The following is a 26,254-nucleotide window of genomic DNA, read 5'->3' as shown; positions in this document are numbered from 1 at the left end:
TTAACTGTAATAGTTAAATGGTAAATTAGGAATATAAATTTTCAACTTAAATATTTTTGATCAACTGGATTAATTGTCAACCAAGAAGATTCATTTGTGTATTAAATGGTTAATTTTCAACTAGAGAAGAACATTTTTCTACTAAAAATTTAATGCTTAAATTTTTAGTTAAAAATAAATATTTAACTAAAGTCTAGTCTAGGAGGTGAGAATGGTTGTGAGGGGTACATTGGGAAGAAAGAAATTAATTTACATTGTAGTTAGGGGGGTGGGATTTGGCTGAATAGGGAAAATGAGGTTGGTTTGCAAGGAAGCGGGGTAGTTTTGTGTTTAGGCTTTTTAACCTTTATGGCGGGCAAGGGACGTTCTTTCACTGCTAGGGGATGTTAGGGGTGAGAAAAGGTTGGCTAAAGGGGATGTGAAAGGTGAAATAGGGCAAAAGAAACTGAAATTTTAGGGCGGTAAGCGGTAGAAGCCTAGAGTGACTTCTGTGTGGCGGCAGTGAGTACTTTTGTGTATGGATAGGTTACAGTTACCGACGGACGAGCGGGAGATATGCAGCGAGAGTATTGGCAGTGATGGTAGTGAAAAAAAGAAGGACTGCACAGGGAGTTGGTATCGGTAAGGAAGAAAAAAGAGGATAAAATAAAGGAGATAGAAGAAGATATTAGGATGTGGAAGGTAAGGGCGAAAAAAAGCTGGAGAAGGTGGAGGGCATGTCGGTAATGGAAGCAGTGGAAAGGGGGAAGGGTGAGAAGCAAGGTATTTGAGAGAAAGTGGAGATCATGATAGAAGAGAAAGTGGAAAAGCGTTCTAATGAAAAGGGGGAGAGAGCGGATAGGGAAAGGATAAGAACAATGGAGTTGAGAATGGAGAGAAAAGAGAAGGCAGATAGTTAGGATAGAGAGGAGAAAGAAGAATGAAGTGGCGGTAGTGGAATTGGAGAGCTGGGAAGAGAAATTAGGGGTAATGCGTTACAAAAATAGGATAAAGGACAATAAGGTTTTCATTGATCAAGTAAATGTGGGTATGATACGAAGAGAAGGAGCTGTTGAAGGAAGTGCAGGGGAATTCGTTTCGGGGGAAGTAGAGGGTGGGAGTAAAGCAGGGTGGAGGAATGTTTTAGGTGTTGTACTGGAACGTAGCAGGGGTAAAGAAGAAAGATGAGGTAAAGATGGATTAGGGGAAGAACTTCATGAAGAGGGAGACGGGGAGATTGAATAAAAAGGATTAAAGAAAGGGTGAAAAACTTACTAGAAGAAAGAAAAAGAGTTGGGTATAGTTGTGATGGGGGGAGACTTTGATGCGAGAATTGGGCGGTAAGGTTCCTGTACCAGGAAGGGGAGAGCTTTGAAAGAAAATCGAAGGATACAATAATAAATAAAGAGGGGGAGATTCTAAGTGACTGGATGGAGGATAGAGGGTTGGTGGTGGAGAATAGTATGGTATAAAAGAACAAAGAAGGAGAATTCACGTATGTGAGTAAGAGGGGTGTATCGGTGTTAGACTACGTGATTACGAATATGCAAGGGTTCAAGGAGATAGAGAAATTCGCAATAGAAAGAAGGGTGGAATCAGACCATCAGCCACTGAGTTTGTGCATACAGAAGGAGGCTGGCAAAAGGCAGGGTGGGAAAGAAGGGTCGTTAGGAAAGAGGGTTTCATGGACGAGAGAGGCGATAGAGAAGTATTAGGAGCAATTGGGCAACGTAACCTTCTGGGGGGGGGGGGTGGTCTGTGGACGATATATGGGAGGATCTACAAGAGAAAGTAAAAAGTTGTGTGCAAAAGAAGGTAGCAGGAAGAAGAAGAAAGCAATGGTAAAGCCGTAGTGGGATAAGGAATGTAAAATGATGAAGTGAAAGGTGAAAAAGAAGTACAGGAAGTGAATGAAATGTACCGCGAAAATAGAGAAGTACGTAGAAATCAGGAAGGAGTATAGGGCGATGTGTAAGAAGAAAGAGCAGGAAAAAGAAAAAGAGCTGGAAGAGGAGTTGAGAAGTAGTTGGACAAAGGCGGACGTGTAGGAGATAATTAATAGGTTTAGAAAACGTAGGGTAGGGATAAGTGAGAAGATAGGGAGCGACGAATTAAGAAAAGATTTTAAGGATTCATTTCAGGGGTCAGATACTCAAAAGAGAGATAAGGTGATCAGAAGAAACAGAGAATTAGATGATAGTTAGATGGATTTAAGGTGTGGGGTTTAAAGAAAGTGAGGAGGTAAATAGGGTACAGGAGAGGTATGTAAAGTGGACTCTGGGGTTGGCAAGGAATATGCCGAACTATATTGGCGGGAGGGAGACAGGAAGAAGGAGTTTAGGGATTGTAACAGAGAGTCGAGCGTGTAAATATCAGGAGAAATTTTTGTTAGAGGGGGAAATGAGCTGGTTAGAGAGTGCTGGTGGGAGAATGAGAACAGACGTAGTAATGCAAAGATGGAGGTGGCAAGGGAAAGGTGTTTTAGAACGAATTGACTGCAGATGAATGAAGTGAGCAGGATGCACGAGGAAGAAAGGTATATGAGTTGGTTCAAAGGAATGGCATGGAGAAAGAGAGGGCAGAATGAGAAGAGAGAATAAGGGAGTCAAGGTATAACGGAAACCATGTGTGGATTATGACAAGGGAGAGAGCGCCAGATTCGTGTGAGAAAGAAGATCAAGGAAGTCAGGAACTTATAGCGAGAATGCGTTGCAGGTGCAGGGAGAAGTATAATAGGTTCTGGCTTTCTAGAGAGAAGAGAATGTGTGAATTGTGCGGGAAGGGGGATGTAAAATTGGAGCATTATTTGCAGGAATGTGAAGAGGTGGAAAGAAGGGGGATAATCACAGAGGTATTGTTGCATGAAAGGTGTGACAGAAGGGCAGTAACATGGGTCAAGGGTGTGTTGGGGAAGATAGAAAAGAAGAAAAGGAAGGAGAAAGGGGAATTGAGAAGGAAAGATTGTAAATAGAAGAGGGAGTAGATGTAGGCGAAATGTAAAAAGAGAAAGTTAAACTACTTTTCAATTCGTCTCAGAAATATTTTAATGAATTGTTTCACTATTTTTAAAGAGTGACACCTTTTTCGAGGTTCAGTAACTTTCAAAAACAAATATATTAATTATATAGTCAATTGTACTATTTAATTTAAATAAGAATGTTAACACCTCTTATAGTGATTTGTGATACATGGGCCTCAATTGGAACTTTTTAGTCCGATTGTGAAAGTTAAAGCACAAGTCGGAGTCGAGGCGTAGCTGAGACAAAGAAATAGTACAACAATTTACGTCAGGCAAAGTGTTACTTAGGGGGCAAGTGTCACACACTATTCTTATCACACCAATCTATTATAAGTGCAAGTAGGTTGCACAGAGCCCTAATTTAAAAAACGAAAAGGGAAACCAATCTAAACAAATCAAATTTAATTCAATTCCCGCGACGTAGAGGTATTACAGCAATTAACAAGAGGCAAAGTACCACTTGGGGCTAATTGTCACACACTTTTTTTACCACACTATTTGATCGTAAGTGGAAGCAGGTTGCATAGGATCCTGATCTGAAAACCGGGAAGAAAATCCAATCAAATCTTATTCAATTCAATTTCCCATCACAAGAACGAGTACTGTAATTCACACGAGGCAAAGTGCCACTTAGAGGCCGAATGTCACAAACTATTTTAATCACATCATTCGATCATGAGTTTGAACAGGTTGCATAGTGTCCTGATCGAAAAACGCAAAAGGGAGTCCAATCAAAACCAATACAATTGAATTCGCGAAACTAAGGATGAGTACGATAATTTAAACGAGGCAAAGTGCAACTTAAATAATGTCTATTAGACAATTATTTTATCACACTAGTCCACTACAAGTGCAAATAGGATACTTCGAGTCCTAATCTGAAAACACAAAAAGGAGTCCAATTCAAACCAATTCAATTTAATTCAATTCCCGAGACGAAGGTCGATTACTGAAATTAACAAGAGGCAAAGTACCACTTAGGGGCCAAGTGTCACCCACTTTTTTTACCACACTATTTGATCATAAGTTGAAGCAGGTTGCATAGGATCCTAATCGGAAAACCAGAGAGGAAATCCAATCAAATATTATTATATTTAATTTCCGATCACAAGAACGAGTACTGTAATTCACACGAGGAAAAGTAGCACTTAGGGGCCAAGTGTCGCACACTGTTTTTATCACACGATTCGATCATAAAGGCAACTAGTTTGCATAAGTTCCAAATTTCAAATAATATGTGCAAATATGTTGCATAGAGTCCTAATCTAAGAACTTAAAATAAAGTCCAATCCAGGCCAATTTAATTCAATTTACGAGACGAAGAATGAGTAGTGTAATTTAAAAAATGCAAAATGATACATAAGGGCTAAATTTAACACAATATTTTTATCACACTAGTCAATTTTAAGTCCAAATAGGTTACAAAGAGTCCTTATCTAAAGAAACACATTGTGAAGGAAAAAAATATGTAGAGCCTGAAAGATAAGGGAAGGGAAGATTGTAAATAGGAGTGGAAGTAGGTATAAATAAAATTTAAATATTTAAAATAGTGGATAAGCATTAGGTATTACCCGGAGAGGCACAGTTTGGCAATGCGAGGAAAAGCGAGAAATTAGGGACATGCGTGCGAGGTGGGACGACGTGGGAAAGTAGGGACATGCGTTCGAGGTGAGACGAAGCGAGAAAGTAGGCACATGCGTGCAAGGCGAGGCGAAGCGAGGCGAAGCGAGGCGAAGCGAGGCGAAGCGAGGCGAAGCGAGAACGGCAAGGCGATAAGAGCGAATAGTCTTGGAGACAAATTGTGGATAGATGTTACATCGTAGGGGTAGTCTTGAGAGAATTAAAAATATATATGTATAAGCAAGTACATTTTTTTGCTATGTAATTCTGTTCTTATTATTTTGCTCGCACACTTTAATTTGTAAACCTTATCGAACTTTTAAAGAAATAAAAAAACAATTATGAACGAAAACTTAAAATATATTTTTAATTAATAATTTCATTCAACGAGGTGGCCGAGAAAAAAAATTTCTAAAATTTCATGCAATATGTTCAGAAAATTGATTTACATCCATCAAAAATTTGTCTATTTTTAAAAATTATATATAAATTTCCGCAAAATCTATGAAGTTTAACACGTATGTTCCGCAAAAAAAAACATTCTTTACAATTTTATTCATAATCTTTTATTAGCTCGCGCTAATTATGATTTTTTGGCTTATGCTGATATAAATTATTTATTACACATAATGTACTACTTTATACTAACAATTATACCGAATTTAATATTTTGTATCATATTGTATAAAAATTTTATATTATTTTATATTATGTATCCTTTCCAAATTTTTCAATTTATCTCAAGTTTTCCGTTCAACCGAGCCAAGATTTTATAAATTTAAGATAAATAATTGTTTAAACAATTTATTATCACTGATTACAATATATTATGAGAAAAATGCTATTTATTACTGAAAATTATGATCACTTATAACCACTGTTCTCTATATTAATGCTCGACAATTGCGTTTTTTCTTTCTACATTTTAAAACTTTTGTCCATTTTTTACTAAGTGAGGTAACAACTCATGCAAATAAACAAACACAATTGTTTCAATAATTTAGTTTAGTTTTTACGTATCTGTTCTTAGAGGAATGCTACACAATTTCTTTTTTTCTGCAATCATTAGTTTTGCTTTAAACTTTTAGTGTTGGGAAAATAATAAATCAAAATCAGCAAGAATTATTATTTAGTAAGAAAGGAATTATAGTCAGATACCAATTTCACAAATATCTATTTTAATTCAAAAAATAAATTCACAAAAAATAAAAATATTATTTGAAAATGATTTTCTCGATTGTATATTAATTATCTGTTTATAACTAAAAAGCCAATGCAGAGTTTAAAATTTGAGGAAAAGTAGCAAGTTTCCAGCCATTGCCTCGTTCTAATAAAGAAGTGAACAGAAATGTTTAAACCAACAAACCCACAATTATCGAGCATTAATTTAAAAGAAAATAGTTATCAACAATCACAAATTAATTAAAGAATAATGTTTGAGAGCTTGCATTAATAGTCCCATCATTTTGATTAAAAAGTGGACCAAAATTGAAAATTAAAAAGAAACTAAAACTATCTAGCCTCACTATAGCAGAATAAATTAAACAAAATAATTAACCGAAATAAATAGGATGGTTAAATTGCATTATTATGACCTTGCTCTAAGCGTAAAGTTGACAAATTATTGAATTAAAAAGACGCAACCTTATAGAATCATTCTCGAAGAATATTGAAGCAAATAATAATAAATTTTTTAAACAATAATTTTTGTTGATTTTAATTTATCATTCATTTTCGCTGACTGAAAAATCGGTAATACGTTTAAAAATTCGAAAAACTGCGACTTTATAATTCTATTCTATGAAAAAAACATCTAAAAACAGATATGAATTATTTGAAAATGTTCGTCAACCATTTAATTATTGGTAAAAAGTAGTATTTTATGCATTATAAACAATTTTTAATAAAAAGCAGCAGAAAAATTATGATTAGCACCGGAATTTCTCAAAATATAATTTTGCACTTTAAGGGTTTTTATTCTCTGCAGCATATTTAACAGTTTTTTATTAAAATAAAAATATTGTTTGGGGGAAACATTAGGTATTACACTTTATGTTGATAATTAGTTGACATTATTTTTCACTCCCCTTCAAGTGAAATTAAATTCTTATATTATTTGTGCTTTAATTCCCTTAAGCTTTCATATTAGTTTTTTCAGTTTTTGTATTAATTTTCTCTTTCATCTCTTTCGTCATTTTTTGTTGTTGCTGAATTGGTGCTGCACAATGATTTGCTAATCAAACGCTATTTGTTTTTATTTTTTAAATTAATTCGTTTATAAACCGTGACAACCTGTTTTTTACCTCTAAATTGTATATAACAATTTCATGAATTGGAAGAATTTTAGAGATTACAATGCGGAAGAAAAAGAGTTTCGAAAAACAAACAATTGATGCGGAAGAATAAGGCAGCGAATAGTAACATTTCCTCTGTGAAATTTTGAAGATTATTCATTAGTTGAACGCTTATTATCATTCTTGATAAGTCGGCTTCATTTTTTCAAGAGAATGCGGACAGTTATTTTTATTATGTTTTTCAACTTCGTTATTTTCACAAATTCCGTTGGTAACTACAATAAAATTTATAATTTAAAGTTTATTATTACCATTATACAAGAATGTGCCTCTAAAAATCCGCTCAGAGTTCCCAGCAGAGCCACGCCATTCTATATGGCTCCACGTAGCGCTTAGGCAGTGCGCAGCTTTACGCCGCGCCCAGGCTAATTAAATCATTTGATTATACGAAATAGTTATCAAATTATTAGTGAACAAATAATAATTTTTTAGTAAAAATATATGAATAATAATAATAATCATACAGTGCCTCTATTTTATATGGCTCTACGTTGTGCTTATGCAGTGCAGAGCGTTACGTCCGTTCCATATGGCTTTAGTTGACTCTTAGCCAATGTGCAGCAGCACGTCGCATTTAGTCAATTCAAATCATTCGATTATTCGAAATATTGATCTATTAATTAGCAGAAAACTGCTAACTGTTTACTTAAATTAAATGATTAATAATTATTCTGCATCTCCATTCTATACAGCTCTACGTCCCGCTTCGGAAGTGTACAGACGAACGTCGTATTTTGTCCAATCGAATCATTAGATTAGTCGAAATATCGATCTATTTATTAGCAAAAAACGTCTAATTTTCTGGTGAAACTACGCCATCACTGATTTTTCATCGCGTTCGTTCCATATATCATAGCTTTACGTCGCGTTTAGACAGTGCACAGCGCCACGTCGCATTTTATCCAATCAAACCATCCGATTAGATAAGGAAAAAGCGACCACTTTTCTAGTGAAACTAGAAGATCATTCATTTGTTATCCCTTTTATTGAATGCTAACATTTCAGTTAAACTAAATGATTAATAATTATTCTGCATCTCCAATCCATACAGCTCTACGTCGCGCTAAGGAAATGCACAGACGAACGTCGCATTTTTTTCAATCGAATCATTAGATCAGTCGAAATATTAATCTATTTATTAGCAAAAAACGACTAATTTTCTGGTGAAACCATGTGATCACTGATTTTTCAACGCTTCCATTCTATATGGCTCCACGTCGAGCTTAGGCACTGCACAGCGCCACGTCGCATTTTATCCATTTGAACCACTCAACTAGTAGAAATATTTATCGAATTATTAGCAAAAAACTAAGAGTTTTGTGGTGACAGTATATAATTACTAATATTTCAGCACTTCCAGTTCATATTGCTGCACGTCGCGCATTGGCAGTTTATAGAAGCACGTCGCATTTGGTCCAATCGAACCATTGGATTAGTCAAAATATTGATCTATTTATTAACAAAAAACTACTAACTTTATAGTGAAACCATATGATTATTGATTATTGAGCATATTCATTCCATATCGTTGTAGTTGGCGCTCACGTAATGCACATCATCACGTCGCATTTAGTCTAATCGAATCATTCAATTAGTCGAAATATGAATGAATTTATTGGCGAAAAGCCACTAATTTTTTGGTGAAACTACATAAACATTCATTATTATGGAGTGATTCCACTCCATATTGCTCCACGTCGTGCTTAGGTATTGTACAGCCTCACGTCGTGTTTGTTCTAATTTATTCACTTGGTTAGTCGAAATATTTATTCTTTAATTTTTATTATAATATTTAACTGCTAGATTCGTAGATACACTAGTTGATATATTTTGATCCAAAAATATTAAGTAGAGAGAGGTTATAGAAATTAAAGCAAAGAATGATGACTCGCGACATCATTAAATGAAGCTTTAAAATGAAAAGAAGTAAAAATTGGTTTTATCAGTATAAATTATCTAAAATAATTTTTAAAAAAGTGAGCAAAATATTTTGATAGTTAATAAAAGTCGAAATGAAGTATCAGTTAAAATATTTTTTTTTCTGAAATATTATCAATTAAACTTTTTGTTACCAATTTATGTCTTATGTTTAAAAATTGAATTGTCTGAATAACAGTTAAACTGATTTGTCCATAGTAAATGTTTCATGATGATTCGTTATTTTAATTTACAATTCATTTTTAAAGTGAAAAATTTAACCTTTTTTTTAAATTAAAATATAACTTTTCCATTTTTGGCTGAAAATTTATATTTTTATTCGAAAATGGATATCTTTAATTGAAAAATTCTTGTGTTTTGTTTTTTTATTTGAAATTAAAACACTTTTTAGCCGAAATTTCATGTATTACAGGTTTTGCCGAGAATTAATATTTTTGTATAAAAAATTCAACAATTTGGTGGAAATTTAAACTATATAGATAAAAAAATTAACTGTTTTGATAAAAATTCTTATTTTCAGATTAAAAATTAAGTTCACAATTATAAACAACCACTATAAGATGTTCCTATTGAAATTTGGATAATGATTAAAATTTATTGTTTCCTCAAAAAGAAAAGAACACATTTTTCCGCATTGGACAAAAAAAAGGAAAAAAAAAAGAAAGCAACCAACCAAAATCCCTACATTTTCTTTTTTTTATTGTCGGGTGTCAGAAAGAGAGCATCGTGGTCTTGGTCCCACTGTGAGGCGGTCCGATAGCTGAACGGTAGGTAACCAGCTCGCCCCGCAGCAGCGCGACAAATCCTATGCGATTGGTTGACGCTCTAGGTGTGTGCAGGGACTGCTTTTGCGTGATCTGTTTCCATCAAACCCTAGCCGTATTTTCTTGTGCGAACACCCCCACTCCTGAACGAGGCATTAATTTTACCGCGCCACTATTAAGAAAGAGCTTTCAAAATTCGTACGTACTCGAGAGCATGGCAATAGTGGGGAGACCCCATTCTGAGAAAAGTTAATTCATTAAAAGCCCGATTGACGCAGTAATAAGAAGGTTGACTGGACTGGAATGGAAGCTTCCAAGAGGGCCCCTAAGGGTTTAAATTTCTCTTGCACCTTCTTCCCTATTCTTTCACACAGTTCCCACACACTTACTGGGTTCTGGAAAATGGAACTACAGTTTCATCTGGGTTCCGAATAACCAAAATAAACAGCTTTAAGTACTTACAAAAAACCTTTTTCTCTAGACGTACCCGTCGCATGACTCTCCGAAGATGAACAACTTCTTTGCTAGCCTAGGACTCACAGAATGGGCCGCCGAGGCTCTTTCAGAGTGGGAGGTAGAAATCGAACCCTTAAGCCAACGGAGTGGGTCGAAAATCTACGCTTTAGCCCCCATGAATATTGTCCCACTTTGAGAAGGTTAACTGTAATAGCATAAATAATTCGTGACTTCTAATTTATTTTTTCAGAAATGATGTTGAAAATATGGAAGAAAAAAAAGGCTGAAGCTTCCTCTCCTATAGTTCCTGAGCCAGAAGATCCTACGTATATCATTGATATTCATGGTGCTTCACTTTACGAGTGTTTTGAGCCGGCAGGTCAAGTTAAGTTCCTGAGATTAGGCGGCCTTTACAAAGTTGTAACAGATGAGAAAAAAAAATACATCTTTGGAATACTCCCTAGTTCTCTTGATAGTCATATGTGTCCGTTAATGGCTCCTAAAACGCAAGCTCCTATTGCATATAAAAATTACCCGGATCCTGATTATTATAATAGAGTTGTATTGCTAATAAAAGACCGGTCTACCATTGAGCACACCATTATATCGAGAGAGCGTAAAGATATCCCATACTGGAAGACATTCGGTGTATCTCAAATAGTTTGGGGCAGCATTTGGCTTTATTAAGTTGTTATTTTTTATTAATTTTTGTTTCTCCATTTATAAAATGTTCCTAAAGACTTGTGTTACAAAATCTGCAATGTAATAAAACCTTTATAGTCGATACTTGCTAATTTTATAAGTACATATGCTATAAGAAAATATCCTGTATGAACGTTTGCAGGCAAAAATCAATAAACCATCCTTTAGTGTCTCTTTTCAGATTCATCATCTATTAATTAAGATTAGGTTACATTTTTCTGATATTTTTAACATTTAGTTGCGGTTTTCCTAAAATTTCGCACGTTATGTCCAACGTTTTATTTGAAATAAGGTACAAAATAATCGAATTTAACATGATAAATTAAAATCAGCAAGAATATTTTGAAAAAAAATTATATGTATTCTTTCCAAATTTCATAATCTTCTTTCGAAATTTGTCTAATAATTTCGTAAGAGTTCAAAATCAACACAATAAAGTTAATTTTTTGAAATCATGATAGATTGAGTCAACGTCTTGTGTTAATTGTATGATTAACCTCTTAGCAAGCTAAGGAGCATATGCCGTCCCGTAGGTGACCGTGGCGAATTGATAAGCTGAAATTGCCACGATCAGCAGCCATAGTGACACCTTTAATCTGCTGATGTAGATTCTTACATGATTTCCAGCCTTGGTTGAGAAGATTTAACCGAGACTTGGTGGTGACCAGATTATGAATGGCTTTTGAAATTTTCTTATAATTCGTCTTAGTCCGAATAATCGACTGAGGATACTCTGATAACTCAGAAAATAATGCTTCTATTCTGAGTTGAATGGCAATTAAAGGTTCTAATAATTATATCACCTCAACAGAACTATTTGATCTATTGATTAAATCTTTAGCTAGCTAATAGAATTTAAAGAAATTTAAGTATGCAAGAGTTTAATGAGCCCAAATTGAGAAAATCTGTTCATAACAATCTAGAAACTCTTTTATAAAGCCTTTGATGAAGGCAAAGTGTTTATTCCAAAACTTAAACAAGCGATTAATGTATACTTTAGTTCACCTTCAGTTGTCTATTAATACACCATTGATAATATAACTGCTTGTTCGAAGGTAAACAGCAGTGGTAAATAGATTGTGAGAAACAGTTTGCAGTAAAAGAAAACGTCTGGTCCTTTTAGTGAGACGGTAGAATGCCAGCTTATCAATGTATCGTACGACGTAGGTCCTCTTCTTCTATGTGATATAGGGACTAATTTTCGGCGGATTCTACTCTGCGATTTCGCTCTCTATGAAGTGTTGTAATTAACGAATTCTAAAAATTTGTTAATGATTGAGGTAGCACTGGATACACTTTTTATTTTGCCACTGAGCAGTCACAAAATGGATGGCAAGGAAACGTGATTTATTAGCAAACTCTAGGACCTTTTTATAGGTTGTGAAAAATTTCACTGTTTCTTTGACTTAAATCACACTTAATCCGGCTCGAAGGACCAGGTTTAAAGTTAAAATAGACTATTTGATTTTAAAGTGAGAACTATTATGATTTACCGTTCTTTCTGGTTGACGCGGCACGTACATCCTGTTCTGACATACTGAAGATTCGGGAAAGTTTATAAGTTTTTACGACGGTCAGCCATGACTACTATCAAAGAGTCAAAATCCGGATGCCTAGTGATATTTTTAACTTGATTGTACCATTACCAAATCTGGTTATAATAATAAAAAAAAACTCTTCTGAAAACCTTCGATAAAGGCGAACTTCTTATTCCACAACGTAAGAGAAGCGATTAATGTATACTTTAGTTGACCTTTATTTGTCTTTTAATTCACCTTTAATAATCTAAGTGCTTGGTCTCAGGTGAACATAAAAGGTAAATAGATTGTTGAAAACAGTGTGCAGTAAAACAGAGTGTCTGATTCTTTTAGTGAGACGGTAGAAAGCCAGCTTATCAATGTATTGTATGAAATAGGTCCTTTTCTTCTCATGTGATGAAGGGAATAATTTTTGTTGGAATCCTATTCAGATTTTGCTGTCTACGAAGTCTTCTTATTAACGAATTCTTGAAACTTGTTAATGCTTGAGGTAGCACAGGTTACACTTTTTCTTTATCCACTGAGCAGTCACATAATGTATGGCAAGGAAACGTGATTTATTGGCAAACTCCAAGACTTTTGAATAGGTTGTAGAAAATTTCGCTGTTTCCTTGTCTTAAATCACACATAATCTGGCTCGAAGGACCATGTTTAAAGTCAAAATAAACAATATGATTTTCAAAAGAGAATTATTTTGATTCACCGTTCTTTCTGGTTGACGCGGCACGTACATCGCGTTCTTACATACTGAAGATTCGAGCAATCCGATAAGTTTCTACAATGGTCAACCCTGACTACTATCAAATAGTCGAAGTCCGAATACATATTGAAATTTTTGACTTGATTGTAACATTACCGAATCTGTTTATAACAATGAAGAAACTCTTCTGTAAAACCTTCGATGAAGGCGAACTTTTTATTCCACAACGTAGAGAAGCGATTAATGTATACTTTAGTTCACCTTTATTTGTCTCTGAATACACCTTTAAAAATCTAACTGCTCCTTCGAAGGTAAACAGCAGTGGTAAATAGATTTTGAGAAACAGTTTGCAGTAAAAGAAAACGTCTGGTCCTTTTAGTGAGACGGTAGAATGCCAGCTTATCAATGTATCGTACGACGTAGGTCCTCTTCTTCTATGCGATATAGGGACTAATTTTTGGCGGATTCTATTCTGCGATTTCGCTCTCTATGAAGTGTTGTAATTAACGAATTCTATCAATTTGTTAATGATTAAGGTAGCACTGGATACACTTTTTATTTTGCCACTGAGCATTCACAAAATGTATGGCCAGGAAACGTGATTTATTGGCCAACTCTAGGACTTTTGTATAGGTTGTAAAAAACTTCACTGTTTTTTTGACTTAAATCACACTTAATCCGGCTCGAAGGACCAGGTTTAAAGTCAAAATAAACTATTTGCTTTTAAAGTGAGAATTATTATGATTCACTGTTCTTTCTGGTTGACGCGGCACGTACATCGCGTTCTTACATACTGAAGATTCGGGAAAACCGATAAGTTTCTACGATGGTCAACCCTGACTACCATTAAATATGTGAAAGTCCGAATACATGATGAAATTTCTAAAGTGTTGTATAAGTTTTGGCACAGGATACTCTTAATAATGAATATTTTCATGAATTTAGGACACTCAAGGAATGTCCGAATAAACTGCGGTTTGGATTTATGAACAACTTAGGTCACTAATTTTCTCAGCCTTGATACTCAGTTCAGACAGTCAAAACGTAAACAGTCTGTTGCGTATGAATCAGTTTTCAATATTACACAATATACGTGCGTGAGTACCCGCTCTCTGTCCCTCTCCTCATACGCGGCATGTGTTTCATGCTTGATTGAACATTTGCTCTTGACCTCGAGTGGCTCCACTCTTTAATAGAGACCGCCGCGGGAGCAATTCTCGGAAGGCTTAAATCCGGCCGGCTTCAATCCAAACTCCAGTGCACTCTATTCATCAAAACAATCTCGTCGTTTGAAAATTTAGTTATTTTGTTAGAAATTCGTTCATATTAAATAATTTTTTCAAAAATTTGTTTCTTTTTTCCTATTGATTACAGTGAATAAAAAATTTTACTTTCTCTATTCTTGGTTTGAAATTAATATTTTTGTTAAAAAGTGAAAATATTTGGTTGAAAATCGACCTTTTTAAATCGAAAATTGATCTTTTTAGTTTAAAATTCATCTTTTTAAATGAAGCTTCAACCACTTTGTCGAAAGTGGCACTTCGTTGCTAAAAGTAATTTTTTTCGAGTAAGCATTAATTATTTTTGGCAAAATTTCTTTTTTCTTCTGAAAAAATATCCATTCAAATTTTTTGTTCAAGATTTATTGGTATTTGCTAGAAATGTAACTATTTTTTTGTTGCTGTCGGAAATGAACTTCTTCAACTGAAAAATTATCTAGTAAAATTTTTGGATTGAAATTATTCTATTTTCCTTTAAAATTATACTATTCCCAATAAATTTGAGCTTTTTCAATAAAAATTCTATTTTTTGGTTCAACAATCAAGTATTGTGTTGAAAATTGTTTCTATTTTTATTCAGGATTGATTTCATTAACTAAAAGTTTACCTTCTCTACTTTTAATTATAAATTAATAACGTTAGTTCAAAATGCAAATATTTGGTTAAAAAATCATTACATTTAGTTGAAATTTATACTTCTTTGTTAAAACTTATTTTTTTTTTTTTAGTTGAAGAATAATAAATTTAGTTGCAAATACACCTCTTAGGTTAAACATTTTAGCCAAGAATCCTTTTTCATTCACTTATTTGTTCATAACAGATAAATAAATTTTCTAACGTTTGCATTGCTATCGGACATCTCTTTCAAATAGTTTTTTTTTTCATTCTTCTAGGTGTTTTTAATTTTATTAAAGCAGTTTTTCAAACCGGCATACTTCAAAAGTTCAAATTTTTTTCAAATTGTTATTGAATAAACGAAAAATAAAAAAAACTGGCTATACCAGTTGGGTGTGAAACTTTATCAGCTTTCAAAAAAAAAAATAAATAAAATCGGATAATAATTGTCTTCTGAAAATCTATTTGTCCACGGAATTGTTCGAACTGTTTTAATCAAAACTCCAATGTAATGACATTTTTTTTAAATATGAATATAAACGTTTCAAAGTATTAATAAATATTCTTCTATTTACTTTTGTTTAACCTTTGTTTGATAACCCGATTAGTTGCGAAATTGCGTGATTATAATTTTTGAAGATGTTTTCCGTTTTATTTACGAAGTCTCTCGTATATCGAATATTTATATTCTCATTCCTGAGAATGTAATGTAATCGTCCAAATTTTCAATTTCTGTTTTTAACGGATCTTTACGTTTCGACACTCACAGAATTCGAAAACCATAACATCTCATCGGTGTCTGTCTGTATTTCTGTGTGTCTGTATGTCTGTATGTCTGTATGTTGTAGCCACGCTAACTTTTGAAAATTTGGAAACTTCCAAAAAATAGAAAAAAATATTGTTTTTTATAAATCAAAAAATTTTATTTAAAATTTTCAGTATATACCAAATACATTTCAAACTATTCTAGCGGAATTTTTCGATTAGCACACAATTCAAAAAAATAGAGCTTTTTCAACATTTTAGGCATTTTTGTTTCAATTTTCAGAAAATGTTATCAATCTCTCCGATACTTGTCAAAAATACTAGCAAATTATCCAAATGACATTTATAAATTGAATAAAAATTAAAAACGTTAGTGTAATGTAATCTTCCAAATTTTCGATCTCTGGTTTTTAACGGATCTTAACGTTTCAGCGCGCACAGAAACCGAAAATCATACAATTTTATCGTTCTTTGTCTGTAAGTCTGTCTGTATGTCTGCATCTATGGTTACCTGAATGTTGTAGCAACGCTAGCTTTTGAAGAATTTGAACAATCAGGTCCGCATTTAATATAATTTTGTAGGTCCCCAAAATAAAGGCTAAGTTCGTTAATCAGATATTTCGAACCAAAATTTAAAAATTGAGTGCATTTTCAAAATTAAAAAATTTTTTTTTTTTCAAATTTATAAATTTCTTTCGAAGTATATTATAAATGAGTGAAAGACTTGCAAATTATCCAAATAAAATTTTTAATTTTTGATCAAAATCATCAAAGTTATATATTTTTCAAAAATATTCAAAAAATAGAAAAAATTATCTTTTTCATAGATCCAAAAATTTTCATTAGATACCAAATATATTTTAAAACTATTTTATCTTAATTTTTCGAGAAGCCCACATTTTTAAAAATTAGAGACTGCATAATCTATCAATTGTGCGCGAAGCTCGATTATGACAATGAGAATATAATCACCAAGGCCGTAGGTGCTTTGAGAACCTTCTTTAATGTCAAAAAAAACAGCTTCAGCTTAATTTACGATTTTAGTTTATGAGGGGTTTAAATTACAACATTATTTTGTAATATCTGAATAAGCAGTGCCAAACCAAGGTACACAAAAAAAGAAATTGTAATAGGAGTTTGATATAATAGTTTTTAACATGCAATGCAGAAAATTTCGCATTGTCGTCTGTTTCTAAATTCAGTTGGAACCAGAAATAAATTAAAAAATAATATTTTCTTTCTATTTTGGTCTTTGAATATTAATGACCAGTGAAAATGAAAAATGAGTGTGGGAAACATACAATAATATTGAAAATGAGTTTTTGCGGTCACCATACATTATAATAAAGAATACTATGTGTGTAATTTACATAATATGTTTCGTAACAAAAAAATTACGAAATAAAATGAAATTTTGCAAATACTAGATGAAAAGTGCAGAAAGAATATTTTAAATCGAAATAAAATGAACAATAACGTAACAAAAAAAAGATTGATTGTAATATTCATGACTAATATTATGAGATGGGCTATTTTAAAAATGTTGGGTTTTATCTTTTATTATTCTTCAAATCTATTTTTCATTTTCGTTTCTTCTAATTTTAAGATTCATTTTTTTCAACTCTATTTTTCATTTTATCTTTGTCCTAATTTTTATTATCATCTTCGTAGCAATTTTGTGTCTGCACGATGATATTTTAATACAAGCTGTTTACTTTTAAATACATTTTCTGATAAAGCGTGAGAACATGTTTACTTGCTTCGAAATCATATATAAGAATGACCTGAATTCAAAGAACAACAGCGGTCACAATGCGGAAGAACCATATTTTTGAAAGACAAATAATTAAGAAGAATAAACGTGACGTTGATCAGTGTAAGATACTCTCAAACGAGGTTAATACTATTCTCTAGTTCAACAATCGTTGCCATTCTTAATAACGGGGTTACATTTTTCAATAACATGTGGAAACTGATTGTCATTCCGTTATTAAACTTATTGATGATCATCCCTATCGGTAAGTATAATACAATCTATAATCCAAAAAGCACACTTTCTTTCAGTAATGTATATATATTTAATCTGATCGTGCAAAAAAAGGCTGACCGTGCAAAAAAACTCTTTTCCTCTGAACGCAGTACTCACATTGAATGGTTCCGCGTGGCACGTAGATAGTGAAAAGCCCCACGTCGCGTATAGTACAATCAAATAATTAGATTAGTCATGATATTTATTGATGTATTGACGGAAAAATACAAATTTTTGAGTGAATTTATATATTTATTAATTATTTAGCTCATCAATTCCATATAGTCCCGCATGGCACGTAGGCAGCGAAGAGCCCCCGTCACGTACGGTTTAATCCAATCATTAGATTAATTAAGATGTTTATTGATTCATTAGCGGAAAACTAATATTTTTTTAGTTAAATTATATAATTATTAATTATTTAGCGTTCAATTCCACGGGGCTTCACAAGACACGTAGTCAGTGAAGAGTCCCGCGTCACGTATGGTCCAATCAAATTATCAGATGAGTCTGGATATTTATAAATTTATTGGCAGAAAGCTTCTAATTATTCAGTGAAGTTATATATTTATTAATTATTTAGCTCTTTAATTCCATATGGCTCTACATGGCACGTAGGCAGTAAATATCCCCACGTCGCGTATGGTTCAATTAAATCAATAGATTACTCAAAATATTTATCGATGTATTGGCGGAAGACTACTAACTTTTTAGTTACATTATATATTTATTCATTATTTTGCTCATCAATTCCATTTGACTTCAACATGGCGCGATGGGAGTGGAGAGCCCCACGTCGCGTATGATCCAATCAAATTATTAGATTAGTCAAGATATTTATTGATTGATTGGCGAAAAACTACTAATTCGTTAATGAAATTATAAATGTATTCATTATTTTGCTCTTTAATCCCATATGACTTCGCATGGCACGTTGTTAGTGAAGAGACCCACGTCGCATGTTGTCCAATAAAATTATCAAATTAGTCAAGGTATTTGCTGTTTCATTGGAGGAATGCTTCCAATTTTGTAGTTAAATTTTATATTTATTTATTATTTAGCCCTTCATTTCCATAGGGCTGCACATAGAAAGTAGGCAGTTTTTTATTTATTAGTGGAAAACTACTAATTTTCTTTTAAACTGATTACTTATTTTATGGTCTGGTAGATATTTTATCTGTTGGACCAATTTAAATTCTGAAAAAGTTCTTGTCGAATACGTGCTAAGCTATCATGTGCCCCAACCGTTGCACATGGATCGTCAAATCACTATTGACAGTTACTTTGGCTGTTGAAACAATTTGAATTTGTATAAAGTTTTTGTAGAACTTGAACAACAGTTATAATAATTAATAATAATTTGTATACAATTATTCATTAAATTATTTAAATAAAGGAAGTTTATTCAACCGATAAAAAATAAATGAAACATTGTTGATAATTACTCCACTAGACCAATATAAATCATTTTAAGTTTTAAAAAAATACAAGAATACAATGCTAAAAATTGCGACTTCATTAAAAATTGACGTTCTTGGTTTTCAGGATATTATACATTTAGATCATGTTTATTATACATTTTTGGGGTCACCTAATCCGATTCCAAAGTCCAAATAACTTCAACACGTCAGGGTTCTGACATAACCTAAAAAAAAACCATGTAGCAATGATTTGTTTGAGTCCTGGGGTCATACCTCACGCTATACATTGGGTAGCACTTATGCTGACGGTCATGTGTGCCTTCATTTTGTGAACAAAATACGTTATTTCATATCCTGACGTGCTGGAGGTTTTTGGACTTCGGATTCGGATTCAGCGACCCCAAAAACAAACAGTGAACATGGTCTGTAAACCAGATCCGGAAAAAGATTTTTTGTATGGCAGTCAAATTCAAAGTTTAAAATAAAAATGCAGATATGTTATTGAAAATTCATTACTTTCAGTTCAAAATTTAAGTTTTATCTTCAAATTATTCTTTTCAGTTAATAATTCAACTACTTTGTTCAAATTTGTGCTCCTTTGTTAAATCTTTTTTCGTGAGAGCATTAATTGGAAATTCAACTCTTTGATGGAGCATTTAGCCTTTTGGTCAAACATTTTCTTTTTTTTAATTCATACGTATTTCATGAAAATTTAGCTACTTCCTAGATAATCAAGATTTATAATTATCAATTCAAGTATATTCTCAAAACTTGAACTAATTTGTTAGAACTGTTTGCTTTTTTGGTTTCATATTAGTTTTATGAACTGAAAAATTGCGTTCCTCAGACTTGGTTTCAAATTACTTGTAAATAAACAAAAATGTTTAAATTTTGTAGCCCCTTTCTACAAGGCCAGATTTTGTAGCTAAAAGATGATTTATGAAAAACTACTACTTCTGTCGATATCTTTCAATGCTTTAAATTGTTATCATTAACAAGTTAATTTTGAAACAGAGAAATCAGCACAAAATTATTCTTGTTCATTGGTTCAAATTGAGAAAAATAAATTTTGGAACTTAGACTCCCTGTACCGTGAAATTTCATTTTTAAAAAGTTTAAAAATGAATATTCATTGAAATGTTAAACTTAAATAGTAAATACTTATTTTTTACTCTATATAACATTCAATATTTAGAATATTGATGGAAATTTAAGTATTCTATTTTATATTTTCACTTCCATCAGCATCTAACTTCACTTCATTGATTGCTAAGGGGTAAACAATAGATAAAATTAGTAGGATTTGGTCCAGTTTTCCCCTATTTTACTAATATCTTCGTAAAAACTAATTTTTCTATATAAGTGTGTTTAAAAAATAGTTTTTAATTGTTAAGAACTATTGCATGTCATAATAAAATAATATTACTTACTGTTCATGACGAAGATAATACAAAAACAAAAATTTGTCTATACTATAATATATTGTACAAAGGACAAATTTTCTATTTCAGTTTTTTCTGCTTTCTTTTGAAGAAAAAAATACATTCTGATTCATCTACAACAAGTCTAATAATTTTTTTTAAATAACAATCAAGTCAGCGAACATTTGTTTTAAATCTCTACTAAGGGGCCGTCCATGAAAGACGTCCGCAGTTAGGGGGCCGGTGGGTAACAAAATCAGACTAAAGTCGCCAAGAAGAGAAGGGGGGGTCAATCAATTTTCAAACGTCTACTTTTACAAATTCAATCATTTTCATGTAATGAGGTAGATTTTCTAAAATTCCTTCATCTGATAATATGGAGGCTATTTCGAATTATCCCGGGGTGATTCAGGTGGTTGTAGCGCCATCCGGCAGTTCTGGGAAAGAGCATCTGGTATTATCATATGGTTTTTATGTAGCTCTTGAGAGAAAGTTCTATGTTTGATTATGAAAATAAATTCTCCTTAAATTGACAAGGGCTTTATAATCTCTTATAATTTCATAATGATGAAAAAAATAGTAAAAATACGAAAAAGGGGGGCTCCCTTGCGTTTGAAACGTCCTTTAAGAATGGGGCTAGACATCAGACACGCGGGGGGGGGGGGGGGGGGGGGGGGGGGGGGGGGGCTGAAATTCAAGAAATTTTGCGGACGTTCTTCATGGACGGCCCTTGAGGACGTACATAGCAGACGACAGCTTTTTTTCAATCTTAGGATAAACTTTCTCTAACTAGCATGTAATCTTTAGCACTTATTTAAATTATTTAATAGTTGTTACAATAAATATTTTCCAAACAATACTTTCTTCTTACAGAATCGGTGCGGCTTTTCTCGACGAAACAAGTGCTAGCACTTGACAGTCCTATCATTCAAGTTCATGGTGTTTTATATCGCGAAGATAAAGACGCTCCCCAAACTGTTTTTCCTATGGAACCGCCCGTATTTTACCCAATAGTAACAGATAAGGATCGCAAGTACGTCCTTGGAATAGCCCGAGGTGCGCCTTTTCATCTTTGTCCGATATTGATACCCCTGCCGAATCATGTTATTCCCGAAGAATCTCAATTCAGCCCCATTCACTATTTAAGAGTGAAAGTGCAGATACTAGCAGATCGCGTGACTGCGAACGGGACTGTAGTAATACCGAAAAACGGAGCTCTGGATAGAAGGTTTTTTGAGAAAGTCAACGGAGAGCGCGTAGGTAGGGGACAGTTCAACATTTAATTCATCTCTATTTTTGGGATAAAAAACAATTTTCGTATTTTTATAATTTTCCATTCTTAAGCCAAATATTGCAATAAGTTGTATTATTTGTATTTATTTATAGAAAGTTCCTAGAGAACTTTATTGCCAAATATGTAAACTACAATGGAGAGTTTGGATTGAAGCACGGTTTCAGGCACTGCTTGCCCTTACGCTGCTGATGCTTCACGCTTGGTTGAACATCCTCTCTTCAGCTTGAGGGACTCCGCTCTTAGTCAGAAGCCGCCATGGCAGAAATTCTCGGAAGGCGTAAAACCGGCCTGCTTCAATCGAAACTCCAGTGTAATGCAAATTTTTGTTCCGTATGACCTGATTATTTTATAAGAACACATTATAGAACCAAGAGTTATGTATAAACGATTAAAAGCATAAATAAATAATATTCTGTTTCAATTTTGTTACACCTCTGCCGAAAACCTGATAGATGCGAAACTTTCTGATTTTTTTAGATACTTTTTCTCACTTTGAAAAAGAGAAGAAAATGAATCTATAGACGAAAGCTTAAAATATCGGAATTTACGATGTTTATATTACTTGAAAAAATGCTCCGTATTTTCCACAAAAAGATTACTGTTACTAAGCATAGGGTGTCTAAGGAAATTAAATATATTTTAATTTTAATTCTGAAATATTAGTTTTAAGTTTCAAAATTATCAAAATAGAAAGAAACTGGAAGACTTTGAGAAACTTTGTGTTTATTTTAGCAGTACTTGAACAAATATAAGAAAAAATCTGAATTTTTTTAAAAGATATTTACAGGCTTTGGACTTATGAAAATGGATTTAAATTATTTTGAATCTTCAGAAGATTTCAAATACTTTAAACAACCATACTTTTATTTTTAAGCTTTTTTAAAATTTTAAGACGTTTTGAAGTAATCTTGCTACTGTAAAAGCTAATCAAACCTATGTCGATTATTTCTTTGTAAAATTTTGAATTAAATACAAAATTAGCCCACCATATTAACTAATAAATAGGGTATTATATTTTAATGAAGAATAATATAAATAAAATGGTTTTCAAATCATGATAAAATGTAAATTTGAATAGGAAATATAACTTTTTGACAAAATAGTTGAAGTTTTGAGAAAATATTTAAATTTGTTATAAAATAGTTTAAATTTTAATTAGCTAGTTCCATTTTCAGCATACGAAGATGTGTTTTTAAACAACTAGTTGAATCTGCAACGAAGGAAATTATTTTGTAACTTAACATTTACATTTTGAAAGAATTCAATCTATTACTATGTATTTTTGTTTTGACAAGTTACATATTTAGTAAACATTAGTCAAAATACTCCTAAAAACTTTTGTATAAACTTTATAGCCTTTTACTTATGAAATCTCCTACACTAATAGGAAAAGTCACCTTTTTGCACATTTTTAATACGCTTACGAATGAAATTATTAACTTTTTTACATTCTAACCTTAAATTGCATAAACTTCCAGGAAGAGATAAGACATTTACTAGTATATCATAAATTTGATTTTTAAATAAATATTTGTAAGTATGCATACAAATGTAATATTAAACATTAATATTAAATATAATAAATATTAACAAGACTAATATTATCGATTTTCTTAAAAACTGAACTGTTTGGTTGTAAATAAGCTTTTCTGTTGAAAATTTATATTTTTAGGTTAAAATATAACTTTTTTGAAGAAAATTCCTCTTTTTGACATGGAAATTCATTTTTTGTTAATTAAAGACTTCTATCATATTCGTTATTTAAGATTCATCTTAATTTATAATTAAGACATGTAACACAAAAGTTTTCACCTAATTTTAATTATTTTTTGGTTAAAATCTTTATTATTTGATTGAAAATTTAAGAATTTTCTTTAAAAAATTAATTTAAAAAAATAAATAAAATTGCTTTGTTAAAGTGATCCAGTTACGTAAAAAATCAACTTTTTTTGTAGAAAATTTGTCAATATAACTTGATAATTCAACAGTTTGGTTGAAATTTTTTTCTGTTTTGATTGAATGATATTTTCTGATTAATATTTTAACTATTTTGTTTGAAATTCGACTTTTTCATGTTAAAATTTATCTCTAATTATAAATTCCGTCTTTCTTGAGACAAAATGCAGTTGTTTGATTGGAACTTAATATTTTTAGGTTGAGGCTTTAACAGTTTTATTGAAAATTCATCTTTTCCCCTAATTCATTCAATTGCTTTCAATTTTTAATAAAAATATTTTTTGTATAATATATCAAAAAATCTTTAAATTATTAATTATAAAATTATCATTTATTATTTTGTATACAAAGTAGTATATATTTTAACAGATGAGTGGAAATTTTAAAGAAAAAGGTGAATTCTTCTTAAGCAATATAATAGTTAATATTTCAACAAAAAAAGATAAATTTATGAACCAACAACAAAAATTTCCAAGAAAATAGGTGTAATATTAATAAAAAAATATTTTTCAGTCTATAAAGTTTGCATACAAATAATAGATTTTTAAACAAAAAATAATCGAAATCATTTGAAAACTTCTTTCAACTTATGTCTTAGTTTTAATTAAGATCAAATTGTAAATCACAATTCACAACCAAAGAGTTCAATTTGTAAGTAAATCGATTATATTAATCTTATCAATATTCATAATATTCAATGTTAATCTATAATATTAAATTTTAATACATACTTACTAATTTAATTGAATTTGAACGGTACGGAGGATATTTAGAAGAAAGTTTGTCAACTTAAATTTAGAAATAATTTTTACGAAATATTTTGGCCTTTAAATATGAATGGCTATACTGTCAAAAATTTGAGTTGGAAACTTCCACTACATGTCAAAAATGCAAAAAATTCACATAAATGAATGAATTCACGGAATTAAACGAACTAACGGAATCCAAAGAATTCACGAAACGCAATAAATTCATAATATTTAAAAAATTTACGAAATTAATGGACTTCACAGAGTTTATGAGATTTCAGAATTCATGAAATTCACGAAAATGCTGGAATTCACCGTATTTGTCAAATACACGGAAATCCTAGAAATCATGGAGGTCATGGATTGTACGGAATTCACAGAATTCGCGGAACTTATGCAATTTATGGAATTTAACTAATTCGTGAAATTTAAGAAAATCGTAGAATTAATGGAATTCACGAAAATTGAGCAATTTGTGAAATTCAATTAATTAATAAAGTTGGATAAAATCAAGGAATTCACAGAATGTATGGAATTCATGGACTCTGGCGAATTCCATAAATGTGATCAATTCCGTGACTTTCCTGAATTCCAAGAATTTCTTAAATTCCGCAAAACTCGTCCATTTATTGAATTATGTCAATTCCTGAAATGTCATGAATTCTGTAAATTACTTGAATTCCGTGAATTTCATGAATTTAGCAAAACCCGCAAATTCCATGAATTCCGGTAATTCCTTGAATACCGAGAGTCCCTAAATTTCATGAATTCCTTCATTGTTATAAACTCTGCGAATTATTTTAATTCCTTGAATTCCGTAAATTTTACTATTGCACGAATTCATTTAATTCCGGGCGTTACACGAATTCTGTGCATTCCTGAAATTTCGTCTAGGTCGTGATCAAAGCTAATGTCAGGAATTCCTTGAATTCCGTGAATTCCATATATTTTGTGAAATCCTTCAATGCCATGAATTCCGCGAATTCCTCGAACTTCATGAATTCCTTGAATTATAATACATAATTCCGCAAAGTTCATGCATCCCATAAATTTCGCAAATTCCTTTAATTCGATGTATTTCGTGATTTTCGTGAATGCCTTTAAGTCATTCAATTTCATGAATTCCGTCAATTCAGTCAATTTCGTGAGTTCCTTAAATCCCAAGAATTCTACGACTGATGTAAAGTTTCGTGAATTCACGAAATCCATCAATTTCTTGCATTCCTCCATTTTCATGAATTCCGTGAATAGATGAATAATTGTAATAATTGTAATTGTAATTAGATGAATAATTGTAGAAATATAAACTTTTTTTAACAGGGCAGGGAAACCGAAAAATAATTGTGGGAAAGTTCTGATGTTTTAAAAATTAAGTTTTGCGGTCACCGCAACAAAATTTAATTTTAATTTTTAGTTTTTAATTTTTAATTTTTAATTTTCAATTTTCAATTTTTAATTTCTAATTTTAAATTTTAAATTTTAAATTTAAAATTTTAAATTTTAAATTTTAAATTTTAAATTTTAATTTTTAAATTTTAAATTTTAATTTTTAAATTTTAAATTTTAATTTTTAATTTTTAATTTTTAATTTTTAATTTTTAATTTTTAATTTTTAATTTTTAATTTTTAATTTTTAATTTTTAATTTTTAATTC

Source organism: Belonocnema kinseyi, chromosome 10 (assembly GCF_010883055.1).
Source record: "Belonocnema kinseyi isolate 2016_QV_RU_SX_M_011 chromosome 10, B_treatae_v1, whole genome shotgun sequence".
Classification (NCBI taxonomy): Eukaryota; Metazoa; Arthropoda; class Insecta; order Hymenoptera; family Cynipidae; genus Belonocnema; species Belonocnema kinseyi.
This window is presented reverse-complemented; position numbering follows the sequence as displayed.